Source organism: Oncorhynchus tshawytscha, linkage group LG02 (assembly GCF_018296145.1).
Source record: "Oncorhynchus tshawytscha isolate Ot180627B linkage group LG02, Otsh_v2.0, whole genome shotgun sequence".
Taxonomy (NCBI): Eukaryota; Metazoa; Chordata; class Actinopteri; order Salmoniformes; family Salmonidae; genus Oncorhynchus; species Oncorhynchus tshawytscha.
The window spans coordinates 32,349,000-32,365,440 of NC_056430.1; the positions used below are offsets into that span (position 1 = coordinate 32,349,000).

The window sequence follows — 16,441 nt, forward strand, 5'->3', positions numbered from 1 at the left end:
AGTTTGGGGTTTGAGAAGTCAATGAGAGAAGTGAAAGTAATTCCTTAGTTGTTAATTTTCTCAGAATCTGAAGGCACAACCTAGATTCAAACCAGTGTCTTAAGTAGTTGAACATGTTATTACTCCAACTTTGTGAAAGTGACAAACTGACACATTTTCGTCAAAAACACCATTAGATCGAATGAGTGCCTTTGATGGCCTACACATGCGCAGTTCGGAGCAAGACGTCTGTTAGACCTGATGACCACAAGCTTATCTAGTTATCGCTTACGAGTGTGATCGGGATTTCTATTGGAGAAGTGGTTTCTCCCTATCTTCATACTGTACTGTCTTTGGTGTGGCCCTTGGCCCTTGCACCCTCCTACGCCTTACCATCTCATTGGAATTTGCATATAAAAAAGAACATTGGCGGAACCGGAATAATAATAACCAATGCCAACAAATACATAGATGGGAACCAATATACACAGGCAGTTAGGAAAGCAACTTGCCCAAACCTCCCCCATTTCTCCTTCACCAAAATCCAGATAGCTGATGTTCTGAAAGAGTAGCAAAATCTGAACCACTACAAATCAGCTGGGCTAGACAATCTGGACCCTCTCTTTCTAAAAGTATCCGCCGCAATTGTTGCAACCCCTATTACTATCCAGTTCAACCTCTCTTTCGTATCGTCTGAGATCCCCAAAGATTGGAAAGCTGCCACGGTCATCCCCCTCTTCAAAGGGAGAGACACTCTAGATCCACACTGCTACAGACCTATATCTATCCTACCCTGCCTTTCTAAGGTCTTCGAAAGCCAAGTTAACAAACAGATCACTGACCATTTAGAATCCCACTGTACCTTCTCCGCTATGCAATCTGGTTTCCAAGCTGGTCATGGGTGCACCTCAGCCACGCTCAAGGTCCTAAACGATATTATAACCTCCATCGATAAAAGACAATACTGTGCAGCCGTATTCATCGACCTGGCCAAGGCTTTCGACACTGTCAATCACCACATTCTTATCGGCAGACTCAACAGCCTTGGTTTCTCAAATGACTGCCTTGCCTGGTTCACCAACTACTTCTCAGAGTTCAGTGTGTCAAATCGGAGGGCCTATTGCTGGACCTCTGGCAGTCTCCATGGGGGTGCCACAGGGTTCAATTCTCGGGCCGACTCTCTTCTCTGTATACATCAATGATGTCGCTCTTGCTGCTGGTGATTCTCTGATCCACCTCTACGCAGACGACATCATTCTGTATACTTCTGGCCTTTCTTTGGACACTGTATTAACTAACCTCCATATGAGCGTCAATGCCATACAACACTCCTTCCGTTGCCTCCAACTGCTCTTAAATGATCACTGCCCGCCTGTCCAGCATCACTACTCTGGACGGTTCTGACTTATGTGGACAATTACAAATAGCTAGGTGTCTGGTTAGACTGTAAACTCTCCTTCCAGACTCACATTAAGCATCTCCAATCCAAAATGTAATCTAGAATTGGCTTCCTATTTCGCAACAAAGCATCCTTCACTCATGCTGCCAAACATACCCTCGTAAAACTAACTATCCAACCGATCTTTGACTTCGGCGATGTCATTTACAAAATAGCCTCCAACACTCTAGTCAGCAAATTGGATGCAGTCTATCCGTTTTGTCACCAAAGCCCCAATCACTGCGACCTGTATGCTCTCGTTGGCTGGCCCTCGCTTCATATTCGCCGCCAAACCCACTGGCTCCAGGTCATCTATAAGTCTTTGCTAGGCCTTATCTCAGCTCACTGGTCACCATAACAGCACCCACCCGTGGCACTCGCTCCAGCAGGTATATTTCACTGGTCACCCCCAAAGCCTATTCCTCATTTGGCTGCCTTTCCTTCCAGTTCTCTGTTGCCAATGACTGGAACGAATGGCAAAAATCACTGAAGCTGGAGACTCATATCTCCCTCGCTAACTTTAAGCATCAGCTGTCAGAGCAGCTCACAGATCACTGCACCTGTACTTAGCCCATCTTTAAATAGCCCATCCAACTACCTCATCCCCATATTGTTATTATAAAAAATAAAAAATCCTTTGCACCCCAGTATCTCTAGTTGCACATTCCTCTTCTGCACATATTTCACTCCAGTGTTAAATTGCTAAATCGTAATTACTTCGCCACTATGGCCTATTTATTGCCTTACCTCCCTAATCTTAACTCATTTGCACACACTCTATATAGATTTTTTTCAATTGTGTTATTGACTGTACGTTTATTTATTCCATGTGTAACTCTGTGTTGCTGTGTGTGTCGCACTGCTTTGCTTTATCATGGCCAGGTCGCAGTTGTAAATGAGAACTTGTTCTCAACTGGCCTACCTGGTTAAATAAAGGTGAAATTAAAAAATAAAATAAAAAATACAATAGGTTTTCACCCAGCTTGGCTGCTTGAACCTCTAATAAAATTAAGCTGGCGCCATCTAAAATATAATTTTCACCTCCAGAAATGAGCCCAATGACATATTGGTCAAATTATTTGTAAAATGTATTTTAACATATTGGACCATGCATATAGCCTATGCATGGTCCATATTATCAGGTACACTATTATCAATAAGCATTCTCACTTGTAGCCCAACTGATGCAGCATAGTCACTATAAATAAATACACTGAAGCATGGGGTTGTCCATTTGCATGTAGCCTATTGGGCTAATCATTATCTAGATCCCAAATGTGATCTTTTAACTAGTGAGCATCCTATTGGTACATTTTATGTCCACCAAAAAACACAGTGAATATAATGTTGGCCTACCTGTTAGGGTAACTTGGGGTAAACCGCCACCTGGGTAACACACCCCCTGCCTGTACTTCTCACAGTAACCACTTCATGTCACCATTTCCCCCCCAACATTTTGGTTAACACTAATCTTGCTCAACTAAAAATATCCAAGAAATGTAAGTCACTACCCTAAAAAGATTCTGAAGTATGGTCGTGTTTTAACGTAAGTTACCCTACAATTGACGTGTTAGATTTAGCTCCACCCTCCGCTAGGCACTCACAGCGAATTGCAAAGCGGTAAAGTAACTAACCATGCCACTGGTAAAAACTCAGGGTTTCAAAATCGTGCAGTTTACGCATATTTAGGAGTTTAGAAATAAATAATGGAAAGCTGGGATCCCCCTCTTTTTAACAAAGACCATTAAAACTGCTGTTGTCCCCATGAATGCAATAATTTCTGTGCATTAACTGCTTGTCAGAATGCATGTTTCCCTCCCTATGGCACTCTTTACTTGAATGCGCCTCGAGAGGAATATTTTAGATAAAGTATTCTACTATGGGGTTGTCTGATTTTTCTAGTCATTACTTGTTTTGTTTGCAGAGGAAAAGTAAATGTGGACTGTTGTAGCATCTTGAAAATGTGCCTCGGTTGAAATATTTGTTAATGTTCCATATTGTGGGTGCGTGGCGGCAAGAATTTGTTCTTAACTGACTTGCCTAGTTACTATACCGGAGTATGCAGTGTACACAAGGGGTGCTATTTAAAAAAAAAAAAGTTTTAAAAAAGGATTTAAAAAAAGTTGAGTATGTAGAAGGGTTCTTGATCCAGGAGGGGATTGATTGTCTCTGCTGTAACCAAGAAGCTTAATCTTAAAAGCTATCTACTTAGTTAGCAAGTAATCAAACCAAATGCATTGCTGGAGCCCTGAGCTGGAGATAATTTATTTGGCGCATCACAGATAGTTAACTAATCTACGATAAGTTAGCTTTATGGTGCCCCAAACTAAAAATGTATAGTTTTATTTTTTGTTGTTGACAGTATTGAAAATCATACTGTCGGTAATTCAAAATTCCCCAGGATACAGTATATGTTATACCGCCTAAGCCTACAGTACATGACACCAACTTCATTGTTATTGAGTGAAATTGAGTTAAATTTCATATGTTAAGTTTCAAATTGATCAGTACTTGGTAGGCATTTTAAAGCAGTGAAGCATGGTTATCTACACACAACATAAAGAGTGAAGTCAGCACTAAGCCAGCACTTACAGTAGCCTACACAGAATCTCTGTGCCAAGAACCCTGGCCAGTTAAACAATTAACAACTCATACTGCTGTGTGTGTGCTGTTGTCACCAGAGCATCTATTTTCCCCAGCCTCTGAATGTACCATCCTATTAGCCAGCATGAATGTTGGATGGCTGGAGAGATGCAGCCAGGTCAGTGGATCACAGAGGCAGTAACTCACAAGGAAACTCAGGCTGTGGTGTGTGCGCACTGTGCTGAGGTAGCCTGTCTCTGCTGCAGTAATAAATAACTTAGAGCTCTCTCCTCCAGTGCAGTCATTTAAGTCCCCTTGATTAGCCGCTTGGCTGAGCCCTTTCCCACCCTCTGCCATAGGAGGCACATCCACCCATTTTAGAGCTTCACACACCAAATAACTGTCATGGTGAAGGGAGGTACACACAGCATCTAGTGAGGGAGATCTTAACTGCCAAATTACTACAATAAAGGATGCACACATGCAGTTGGATCTTAAACAGTTTTAGGTGCCAATTGATTGTTGTGGAAAACACACAGAATGTTACTTTATAGGCCACACTCTGGCCCCCCTATTATGCTTTGCAAGATGTCATTATTTAAGTGCTTTTTTGTTTGATACAAATATTCACAGGCGTACTCATGTTTTTTTTGTAGCTAGGCTGAAATTATTGGATAAGATTTGTTCTGATGGTAAAGCCCTTCTGCTGTTTACATGTAGTTTTTCTATGTCTCATGAATCCCTAGCCTACATACTGCCTTAATGCAGCTGCCTTCTACTGGGGCCTCATCAGACCACTGCAGCACATGACGCCAGCAGATTTCTGCATTCAACCAATAAATATACTGTATGAAATGATTTACAGTGCATTCGAAGAGTATTCAGACCCTTTTTCCACATATTGTTTAGTTATAGCCTTATTCTAAAATTGACTAAATTGCTTTTTTCCCTTAGCAATCTACACACAGTACCCCATAATGACAATGCAAATACAGGTTTTTAGAGATGATTGCACATGTATTAAAAATGAAACTGATATCACATTTACATTTGCTCTGTTCATCTTTCCCTCGATCCTGAGTAGTCTCCCAATCCCTGCCACTGAAAAACATCCCCACAGCATGATGCTGCCAACACTATGCTTCACCATAGGGATGGGGCCAGGTTTCCTCACAATCCAGCTATTTTCGGGTCTCTCCAGAAATGTTTGATCTGGTTCAAGTCCAGGCTCTGGCTGGGCCACTCAAGGACATTCAGAGACGTCGTTGTCCTTTTGGAAGGTGAACCTTCACCCCAGTCTGAGGTCCTGAGCGCTCTGGAGCAGGTTTTCATCAAGGATCTATCTGTACTTTTCACTGTTCATCTTTCCCTTGATTCTAACTAGTCTCCCAGTCCCTGCCGCTGAAAAACATCCCCATAACATGATGCTGCCAACACCATGCTTCACCGTAGGGATGGTGCCAGGTTTTCTCTAGACGTGAAGCTTGGCATTCAGGCCAAAAAGACCTTTAGTTGCCTTTTGGCAAACTCCAAGCCGGCTGTCATGTACCTTTTACTGAGAAGTGGCTTGTGTCTGGCCACTCTACCATAAATGCCTGATTGGTGGAGTGCTGCAGAGATGGTTGTCCTTCTGGAAAGTTCTCCCATCTCCCCAGAGGAACTCTGGAGCTCTGTCAGAGTGACCATCGGGTCCTTGTTCACCTCCCTGACCAAGGCCCTTCTACCCCGATTGCTCCGTTTGGCTGGCGGCAAATTCTAGGAAGAGTTTTGGTGGTTCCAGACCTCTTCAATTTTAGAGTGATGGAGGCCACTGTGTTATTGGGGACCTTCAATGCTGCAGAAATGTTTTGGTACCCTTCCCCAGATCTGTGCCTTAACACAATCCTGTCTCGGAGTTCTACAGACAATTCTTTTGAACTCATGGCTTGGTTTTTTGCTCTGACATGCACTGTCAACTGTGGGACCTTATATAGACAGGTGTGTGCTTTTACAAATCATGTACAATCAATTGAATTTACCACAGGTAGACTCCAATCAAGTTGTAGAAACTTCTCAAAGATGATCAATGGAAACAGGATGTATCTGAGCTCAATTTTGAGTCTCATAGCAAAGGGTCTGAATACTTATGTAAATAAGGTAATACATTTGCAAAGATTTCTAAAAACCTATTTTGTCATTATGGGCTATTGTGTGCAGATTGATGAGGAATAAGGCTGTAACGTAACAAAATGTAGAAAATTGGAAGGGGTCTGAATACTTTCCGAATGCGCTGTGTATAATGTCCTACCGTATTTCCCCAGGGGGCTGGGGGAAAAACACTCCAGCATATCATTACTCTCCCCCTGTTGTCATACACTTCCAGCTTTTTAAAAGCAGTTGTGGGATCGAATTAGGATTTTTATTTGGATGGTTTTTGCTTTTGTCATCTCCGGTTCCATTGTTTTAATGTTCACATTAAAAACACACTAGCCTAATTCTCATCGTACTATGGTTTTAAATATTAAAATCTGTTGTTGTTACATAACGTCCCAACACCTCATTTTTGTTAGGCTTATAGTGACCAGTTTATGGTAGGTTTTAATGATTAGTGTTAGCCTAACTAACCATCACTAAGCAAACCCTTGGTTATTAGTAGAGCTGTTGGTGTCCCTTTCTCCTCTCCCTGGCCCTCTGGTCTCCATACTGTAGTGTACCGTACAGTATAACAGCTTGTTTTTCACCCCATGGACTTTAACCTACTACAAGGATGTGCCCCTCTCTCCTATCTCAGTAAGAAAGGAAGGATAGAAACGTGATTGGAGAATCAGGGAGTGACTCCCACTTTTAACTCCTCTGCATATATGCCAGTGTGTGTTTGTGTAACTGCACGCACATGTTTTCCACTCCTGTTGAAAAGTGACATAGTAAGTGACAGTTTTTTATTGCCACGGAGAGGCACTGTAGCGCAGTCTTCGTTGTGACTTAACAGTTTAGTTTGTGCAGTTTCTTACCCTAGCTATCGAGAACTTTCTGTCTCTCACGATTGGAGCAGTGCTGTTGTGACAAAGGGTCTTCCACAAAGAGATAAGGTAGGACAAACATTATTATATATTTTTCCTAACAAAGCAACACATAGGCTATCTATGATACGTTAATTCATGATGGAATCTTGAACTGTAATATAGTTTGCCCTGGCTTGACATCATCAATGTGTTTGCTGTCATGGGACTGATCCTTTGTGCATGTTCAAATCATCTATAAGTGGCTTTGTTAAGCTTCACAATCAATTGTATAGACTTATGGATGATATGGACATGATGTGCGAAAAATGCTTATCAGTCCAATGACTTGAATGGTATTGTGGCACAAATATTCATGAACCCCTTGAGTGATTGGTTGAGCCTTCTTTAGTGTGTGACGTCGCTCTGAGCCCTTACCAAAACACAAAACATGGCAGACAATTTCTCTTGCCTAGTCGGTTCTGAAACCCCCTTTTGCCGTCAGAAAAGCCACAATTCGTCAGGGCATGGACTCTACAAGGTGTCGAAAGCGCTCCACAGGGATGCTGGCAAATGTTAACAGCTAATGCTTCCCACAGTTGGCTGGATGTCCTTTGGGTGGTGGACCATTCTTGATCACACAGGAAACTGTTGAGCGTGAAAAACCCAGCAGCAATGCAGTTCTTGACACAAACCGGTGTGCCTGGCACTTACTACCATACCCCATTTAAAGGTATTTTGTCTTGCCCAGTCACCCTCTGAATGGGACACATACACAATCCATGTCTCAATTGTCTCAAGGCTTAAAAATCATTCTTTAACCTGTCTCCTCCCTTTCATCTACACTGATTGAAGTGGATTAAACAAGTGACATCAATAAGGGGACATAGCTTTCACCTGGAATCACCTGGTCAGTCTATGTCATGGAAAGAGGTGTCCTTAATGTTTTGTAATCTTCAGAAATGACTTTGTCCAAACAACAAAATAACTAGATCTTTACAATTATGGTGAAACTTCGAGGATTTATTTGAATAAGTTGGTTGAAATCTTCCTAGAGTTGACACAGTGTTGACGAAATGCTGAATTTTGGCACTTTAGCAAGCCTTTATTTATATTTAAAAAATCAGATTTATTGAATTATTGATGTGGTATAAATTAAAAGGCACTTAATTTAATTAAAATTCAATATTGGTGCATAATTTCCACTTAAAATATCAAAGGGACACAAAAGACACCCTTTTCGTGGAATGACCCATTTACCCCCTCACAATAGAAGTGTACAATAGAATTGGGACATTTGTTAACTTACAATGTCCTGTACATCAACTCACTTACTCAATCACTTTTCCACCTATTCACTCACTCTTGCACACTGGCTCACACAGGGGTGAGATATCACGTTTACTGCTCCTCACTCAGCTCACTGAGTAAACTGAACATTCCTGCAAGCCAAGGGCAGTTGTGGTCAGGGTCATATATCAGATACCCACTGTGTGGAGAGTCAGATTCTCTATAATACAGGTCAGGACTCTGTGAATGTGTATATTTACGGTACATGAGTGACAATTAAAAGCATTAGGTGTTGTTTCCTGTTTGTGTCGCCTTCCAATGTGTGTTTGTGTCCCTATACTGCTGTACTGTGCTATCTGCCAACAGCACAGCCTCTAAATCAGTGCCCAGCCAGTGCTGCCAAGACTGAGCTGCCTCATAAACACCATCCATCATTGGAGAGGCTCTGAAAGACCGCAGATGAGTGAGTTGGGGGGTTAGACGGGGGTCAAGGGACACCTCTCTAGGCCCTCCTAGTCGAGATAAGGAGTTGTTTACAGCCCCTCTCTCTGATCTCAGACACACTCAGGAATGACCCTGCCGCCAGCTCAAGGTGGCCGGCTGAGCTGAATGGTTTAATATCCTGAGTTAAGAGCTATGGCGCAGTGTACGTTATGTGTAATGCGACACTGGGCTGGGTTCTCTCTTTGCTATATTCAGATGCTGTGAGAGCTGGGCTAATTAGCATTAGTGGCTGGTGAGTGGTGGAGTGAGGGCTGGATCATAAGAGATGGGAGGGAGAAGAGGAGCAGGGACTCTTGGGTAGCCTGGGACAGTAAGCGTGTGATTTTAGGGGAAGCGTAGACGGTAGGGGTGTAACGGTTCACCAAACCCATGGTTTGCTATGTATTGCGGTTTTGGGTTCACAGTTCGGTTTCGGTACAGCGGGAAAATTAAATGCCATTCCAATGTTCAGCATTCACATTGTTCAGCATTGTCTTTTGTAACCGGATTCTTATGTTGGGGCTCTCAAGTTTCCCCTCTAATGCTGCGTTTGTAACCATGTGGGAGGTGGGAATTTACCGGTTGTGAAGTCGTAAATACCAGTTCAAAGGAAATTTTATTGGTCACATATAGAGGTCGACCGATTATGATTTTTAACACCGATACCGATTATTGGAGGACCAAAAAAAAGCCGATACCGATTAATTGCCCAATTTACAATTAAAATAAATGTATTTGTAAAATGACCATTACAACAATAATGAATGAACACTTATTTTAACTTAATATAATACATCAATAAAATCAATTTAGCCTCAAATAAATAATGAAACATGTTCAATTTGGTTTAAATAATGCAAAAACAAAGTGTTGGAGAAGAAAGTAAAAGTGCAATATGTGCCATGTAAGAAAGCTAATGTTTAAGTTCCTTGCTCAGAACATGAGAACATATGAAAGCTGGTGGTTCCTTTTAACATGAGTCTTCAATATTCCCAGGTAAGAAGTTTTAGGTTGTAGTTATTATAGGAATTATTGGACTATTTCTCTCTATACCATTTGTATTTCATTAACCTTTGACTATTGGATGTTCTTATAGGCACTTTAGTATTGCCAGTGTAACAGTATAGGTTCCGTCCCTCTCCTCGCTCCTCCCTGGGTTCGAAATGTAAAGAAATCGGCTGATTAATTGGTATCGGCTTTTTTGGTCCTCCAATAATTGGTATCGGTGTTGAAAAATCATAATCGGTCGACCTATAATTCTTAATATAATCTTGTCTTTACATATACTAAATAATGTGTTGAATTTGTTTTGATTTAGAATAGACCATTATCATGCACCTGTCTCGAAACGGGGAAAAAAATATATGTCATCTATGCACTTAAATAGCAAATGGAGGACGCTTTTCCTGTGGTTCATTTTCATGCCAGCCAGGTAAGCTATACTCCTGTTGTAATGCGAAGCAATGTGCTTAATATTAGGAATGTTGAGATATAAATATAATAGGCCTAGCCTATAGAAAGCTGATAGGATCCTCCTCTTTTTAATAGAAGCCAACACTCTGTTTTCTCATGCAATTGCATAGCCTATAGAAATGTTGCGCAACATGAGCTCATGGCTCTCATTAAGTGTTTGATTCGATTTTCAATTACATTTGCATTGATGTCAGAGTGATTAGAGGGACAATAGAGTGCAGATTACCAGGGAGTTAGCAAATTTGGCCATCTGCAGCATCAGAGCTTGGAGAAGCCTTATTACCGTAACTAAACGGCCATGTGGAATTTGACTGCCTTCATGACTCGTGACCGCCCGTGTGGCGGGAATACAGTCACCGTAAGAGCCCCAATCACATACATATATTTAGCAGATGTTATTGTGGGTGAAGTGAAATGCTTGTGCTTAAGAGCTAGAAGCAGAGCTGTCATGTCTGTGGGCACCATCTTGCTCAAACCCAGGATGCATTGATGTGATTTGAAATCGTTTAGAAATGCTGATTGGCTAATGGTGAACAATATGTAAACTAAAAGTACAGCTATCATGCTTGTAAGCAAATTATAGAGCTAAAAAAACACGTGAATAGATCATCTTTTGTTTTTGCATTTAACTGCCGAAAATGCTGTTGTACAAGCCATTTCCATAATAGGGGATGTCAGAGGTCACCATGTGGGAGAAGTGGGTGCTCAGGATGAGAGACGAGTTTCCCACTAGTAATTACAAGTTTGAGGTAGGGCTGGGCGATATGGCCTAAAAGTAATATATTTTTTAATATCCATTTTTTCAGAGGTTTGGACAATTCACAATATATATTAAAGTTAGTGAGGGAGATTACATACACTTAGGTTGGAGTCATTAAAACTTGTTTTTCAACCACTCCACAAATTTCTTGTTAACAAACAATAGTTTTGGTAAGTTGGTTAGGACATCTACTTCGTGCATGACACAAGTCATTTTTCCAACAATTGTTTACAGACAGATTATTTCACTTATAATTCACTGTATCATGGCTGTTGACCGGGTATGGGTAGCCAGGTGGAAAGCATGGCCAGCCATAGAAAAATGCTTATTGAAATTGTCAATTATCGTGGATTTATCGGTGGTGAAAGTGTTTCCTAGCCTCAGTGCAGTGGGTAGCTGGGAGGAGGTGCTCTTATTCTCCATGGACTTTACAGTGTCCCAGAACTTTTTGGAGTTTTTGCTACAGGATGCACATTTCTGTTGAAAAAGCTAGCCTTAGCTTTCCTAACTGCCTGTGTATATTGGTTCCTAACTTCCCTGAAAAGTTTCATATCGCGGGGGCTATTCGATGCTAATGCAGTACTCCACAGGATGTTTTTGTGCTGGTGAAGGGCAATCAGGTCTGGAGTGAACCAAGGGCTATATCTGTTCCTGTTTCAAATGGTTTTTTTAACGGGGCATGCTTATTTAAGATGGTGAGCAAAGCACTTTTAAAGAATAACCAGGCATCCTCTCCTGACAGAATGATAAGGCTGTAACGTAACAAAATGTGATGAATATTCTTTCGAACGCACTGTACGCAAGAATCGGAATGCATGATTTGCCATCAGTACTTGAAAACTTGTGAATAAAACAGTAAATACATTATGCTCTGTACATGCATACGATATGCTACAATAGAAACGACAACACAATATACAGAAAATAAGGCAGGCACTTAATAGGAATGCACAAGTTAATATTTGTTAGGAGAACAATAATGAAGGCAATGCGAGCGCCAGCCAGAAAATGTGCCAGGGAGAAAAGTTTGTGCAAGAGTGTGCAAATGCTTGGGCTCTCGTCGGAGAGAGAAGTTTTGTCCTGCTCAGTAAAGCCTTGAACATAAATTGTCCGCAACAGTGGTATGGGCTACTTCTATGTGAATTAATGAGGAGGTGGAACATACCTCAATTCAAACTGTTGTTAGAAAATAGAACTTGTTAGAAAATAATTTGAATATTGACAAGTTGAAACATAGCCTATAGATAATCAGCAGGCAATATACTGTACACAGACACCATTTTTGATTCCACTAAATTATGCAAAATTATCTTATGGACCGATAAGCATGACCAGTCAAATGTATTTACATCCACTGGTGTTTCCATCAATGAATAGGCTAGAAAGCATTATTTTGCAATGGGAGTTTTTTGTCTTCTGGACAATTGGATCACGTCAATTTTATTTATCGGCTTTCCTATTTATTTATTTTCGGACAAAAGCCAGGTATTACCGGCTAACGGAAACCCTTTGTCAAATATGTCAAATATACACTGGAGTTGCTTACCAAGACGACATTGAATGTTCCCGAGGGGCCTAGTTACAGTTTTGACCTATATCAGCTTGAAAGTATATGGCAAGACTTGAAAATGGCTGTCTAGCAATGATCACCAACCAACTTGACAGATCTTGAAGAATTGTATATATTATACAATCCATGTGTGCAAAACTCTTAGACTTACCCAGAAAGACTCACAGCTATAATCGCTGCCAATGGTGATTCTGACAATGTATCGACTCAGGCGGTTGATACTTATCTAATCAAGACATAGTGTTTTATTTTTTATGAATTTTGTACAAAATGTTCTTCCACTTGGACATTAGAGTATTTTGTGTAGATTGTTGACAAAAAAATTACAATTAAATCAATTTTAAATGACACTTTGTAACACAACAAAATGTAGAAAAAGATCAAGGGTTGTGAATACTTTCTGAAGGCAATGTACAGTGCCTTGCGAAAGTATTCGGCCCCCTTGAACTTTGCGACCTTTTGCCACGTCAGGCTTCAAACATAAAGATATAAAACTGTATTTTTTGTGAAGAATCAACAACAAGTGGGACACAATCATGAAGTGGAACGACATTTATTGGATATTTCAAAAAAAATTAACAAAACAAAAACTGAAAAATTGGGCGTGCAAAATTATTCAGCCCCTTTACTTTCAGTGCAGCAAACTCTCTCCAGAAGTTCAGTGAGGATCTCTGAATGATCCAATGTTGACCTAAATGACTAATGATGATAAATACAATCCACCTGTGTGTAATCAAGTCTCCGTATAAATGCACCTGCACTGTGATAGTCTCAGAGGTCCGTTAAAAGCGCAGAGAGCATCATGAAGAACAAGGAACACACCAGGCAGGTCTGAGATACTGTTGCGAAGGAGTTTAAAGCTGGATTTGGATACAAAAAGATTTCCCAAGCTTTAAACATCCCAAGGAGCACTGTGCAAGCGATAATATTGAAATGGAAGGAGTATCAGACCACTGCAAATCTACCAAGACCTGGCCGTCCCTCTAAACTTTCAGCTCATACAAGGAGAAGACTGATCAGAGATGCAGCCAAGAGGCCCATGATCACTCTGGATGAACTGCAGAGATCTACAGCTGAGGTGGGAGACTCTGTCCATAGGACAACAATCAGTCATATATTGCACAAATCTGGCCTTTATGGAAGAGTGGCAAGAAGAAAGCCATTTCTTAAAGATATCCATAAAAAGTGTAGTTTAAAGTTTGCCACAAGCCACCTGGGAGACACACCAAACATGTGGAAGAAGGTGCTCTGGTCAGATGAAACCAAAATTGAACTTTTTGGCAACAATGCAAAATGTTATGTTTGGCGTAAAAGCAACACAGCTCATCACCCTGAACACACCATCCCCACTGTCAAACATGGTGGTGGCAGCATCATGGTTTGTGCCTGCTTTTCTTCAGCAGGGACAGGGAAGATGGTTAAAATTGATGGGAAGATGGATGGAGCCAAATACAGGACCATTCTGGAAGAAAACCTGATGGAGTCTGCAAAAGACCTGAGACTGGGACGGAGATTTGTCTTCCAACAAGACAATGATCCAAAACATAAAGCAAAATCTACAATGGAATGGTTCAAAAATAAACATATCCAGGTGTTAGAATGGCCAAGTCAAAGTCCAGACCTGAATCCAATCGAGAATCTGTGGAAAGAACTGAAAACTGCTGTTCACAAATGCTCTCCATCCAACCTCACTGAGCTCGAGCTGTTTTGCAAGGAGGAATGGGAAAAAATTTCAGTCTCTCGATGTGCAAAACTGATAGAGACATACCCCAAGCGACTTACAGCTGTAATCGCAGCAAAAGGTGGCGCTACAAAGTATTAACTTAAGGGGGCTGAATAATTTTGCACGCCCAATTTTTCAGTTTTTGATTTGTTAAAAAAGTTTGAAATATCCAATAAATGTCGTTCCACTTCATGATTGTGTCCCACTTGTTGTTGATTCTTCACAAAAAAATACAGTTTTATATCTTTATGTTTGAAGCCTGAAATGTGGCAAAAGGTCGCAAAGTTCAAGGGGGCCGAATACTTTCGCAAGGCACTGTATGTACACTACATGAACAAAAGTATGTGGACACTTGCTAGTCGAACATCTCATTCCAAAGTCATGTGCATGAATATGGAGTTGGTCCCCCCCTTTGCTGCCATAACAGCCTCCACTCTTCTAGGAAGGCTTTCCACTAGATATATGTTGGAACATTGCTGCGGGGACTTGCTTCCATTCAGCCACAAGAGTATTAGTGAGGTCAGGCACTAATGTTGGGGAGCGATTAGGCCTGACTCGTAGTCAGCGTTCCAATTCATCCCAAAGGTGTTCAATGAGGTTGAGGTCAGGGCTCTGCAGACCAGTCAAGTTCTTCCACACTGATCCCGACAAACCATTTTCCTTGCTTCCTCGCTTTGTGCACGAGGAGGCTGAAGAAATTCGGCTTGTCACCAAAAGCACTCACAAACTTCTACAGATGCACAATCGAGAGCATCCTGGCGGGCTGTATCACCGCCTGGTATGGCAACTGCACCGCCCTCAACCGTAAGGCTCTCCAGAGGGTAGTGAGGTCTGCACAACGCATCACCGGGGGCAAACTACCTGCCCTCCAGGACACCTACACCACCCGATGCTACAGGAAGGCCATAAAGATCATCAAGGACATCAACCACCCGAGCCACTGCCTGTTCACCCCGCTGTCATCCAGAAGGCGAGGTCAGTACAGGTGCATCAAAGCTGGGACCGAGAGACTGAAAAACAGCTTCTATCTCAAGGCCATCAGACTGTTAAACAGCCACCACTAACATTGAGTGGCTACTGCCAACACACTGTCAATGACACTGACTCTACTCCAGCCACTTTAATCATGGGAATTGATAGGAAATGATGTAAATATATCACTAGCCACTTTAAACAATGCTACCTTATATAATGTTACTTACCCTACATTATTCATCTCTATGCATACGTAGATACTGTACTCTATATCATCGACTGCATCCTTATGTAATACATGTATCACTAGCCACTTTAACTATGCCACTTGGTTTACATACTCATCTCATATGTATATACTGTACTCGATATCATCTACTGTATCTTGCCTATGCTGCTCTGTACCATCACTCATTCATATATCCTTATGTACATATTCTTTATCCCCTTACACTGTGTATAAGACAGTAGTTTTTTTTTTTGGAATTGTTAGTTAGATTACTTGTTCGTTATTACTGCATTGTCGGAACTAGAAGCACAAGCATTTCGCTACACTCGCATTAACATCTGCTAACCATGTGTATGTGACAAATAAAATTTGATTTGATTTGATTTGAGGGAATTGTCATGCTGAAACAGCGAAGGGCCTTTCCCAAACTGTTGCCACAAAGTTGGAAGGACAGAATAGTCTAGAATGTCATTGTATTCTGTAGCATTTAGATTTCCCAAACTGGAATTAAGGGGCCTAGTCCAAACCATGAAAAACAACCCCAGACCATTAATTCCTCCACACAAATTTACTCTTGGCACTACGCATTTGGGTAGGTAGCGTTCTCTTGGCATCCGCCAAACCCAGATTCGTCCATCGGCCTGCCAGATGGTGAAGCGCGATTCATCATTCCAGAGAATGCGTTTCCACTGCTCCATAGTCCAATGGCGGTGAGCTTTACACTACTCCAGCTGACGCTTTGCATTGCGCATTGTGATCTTAGGCTTGTGTGCTGCTGCTCGGCCATGGAAACCCATTTCATGACGCTCCTAATGAACAGTTCCTGTGCTGACGTTGCTTCCAGAGGTAGTTTGGAGTGTTGCAACCGAGGACAGACCATTTTTTATGCTACGCACTTCAGCATTCGGCGATCCCGTTCTGTGAGCTTGTGTGGCCTACCACTACGAGGCTGAGCCGTTG

General features: G+C 41.6%; 1 protein-coding gene across 3 annotated transcripts in view; it reads left to right on the forward strand.

Annotated features, from left to right (window-relative positions):
- Positions 1-16,441, forward strand: part of LOC112217738 (AMP deaminase 2-like) — a 106,145-nt gene that overhangs the window by 40,907 nt on the left and 48,797 nt on the right. Inside the window, exon 1 of one of the 3 annotated variants that reach the window (XM_042296835.1) lies at positions 6,992-7,068. The exons of the other annotated variants lie outside the window; for them this stretch is intronic. The gene's annotated coding sequence lies outside the window, so the exon portion shown is untranslated. Of the gene's footprint in view, positions 1-6,991; positions 7,069-16,441 lie in introns of those variants that run through there. 3 annotated transcript variants of the gene reach the window in all.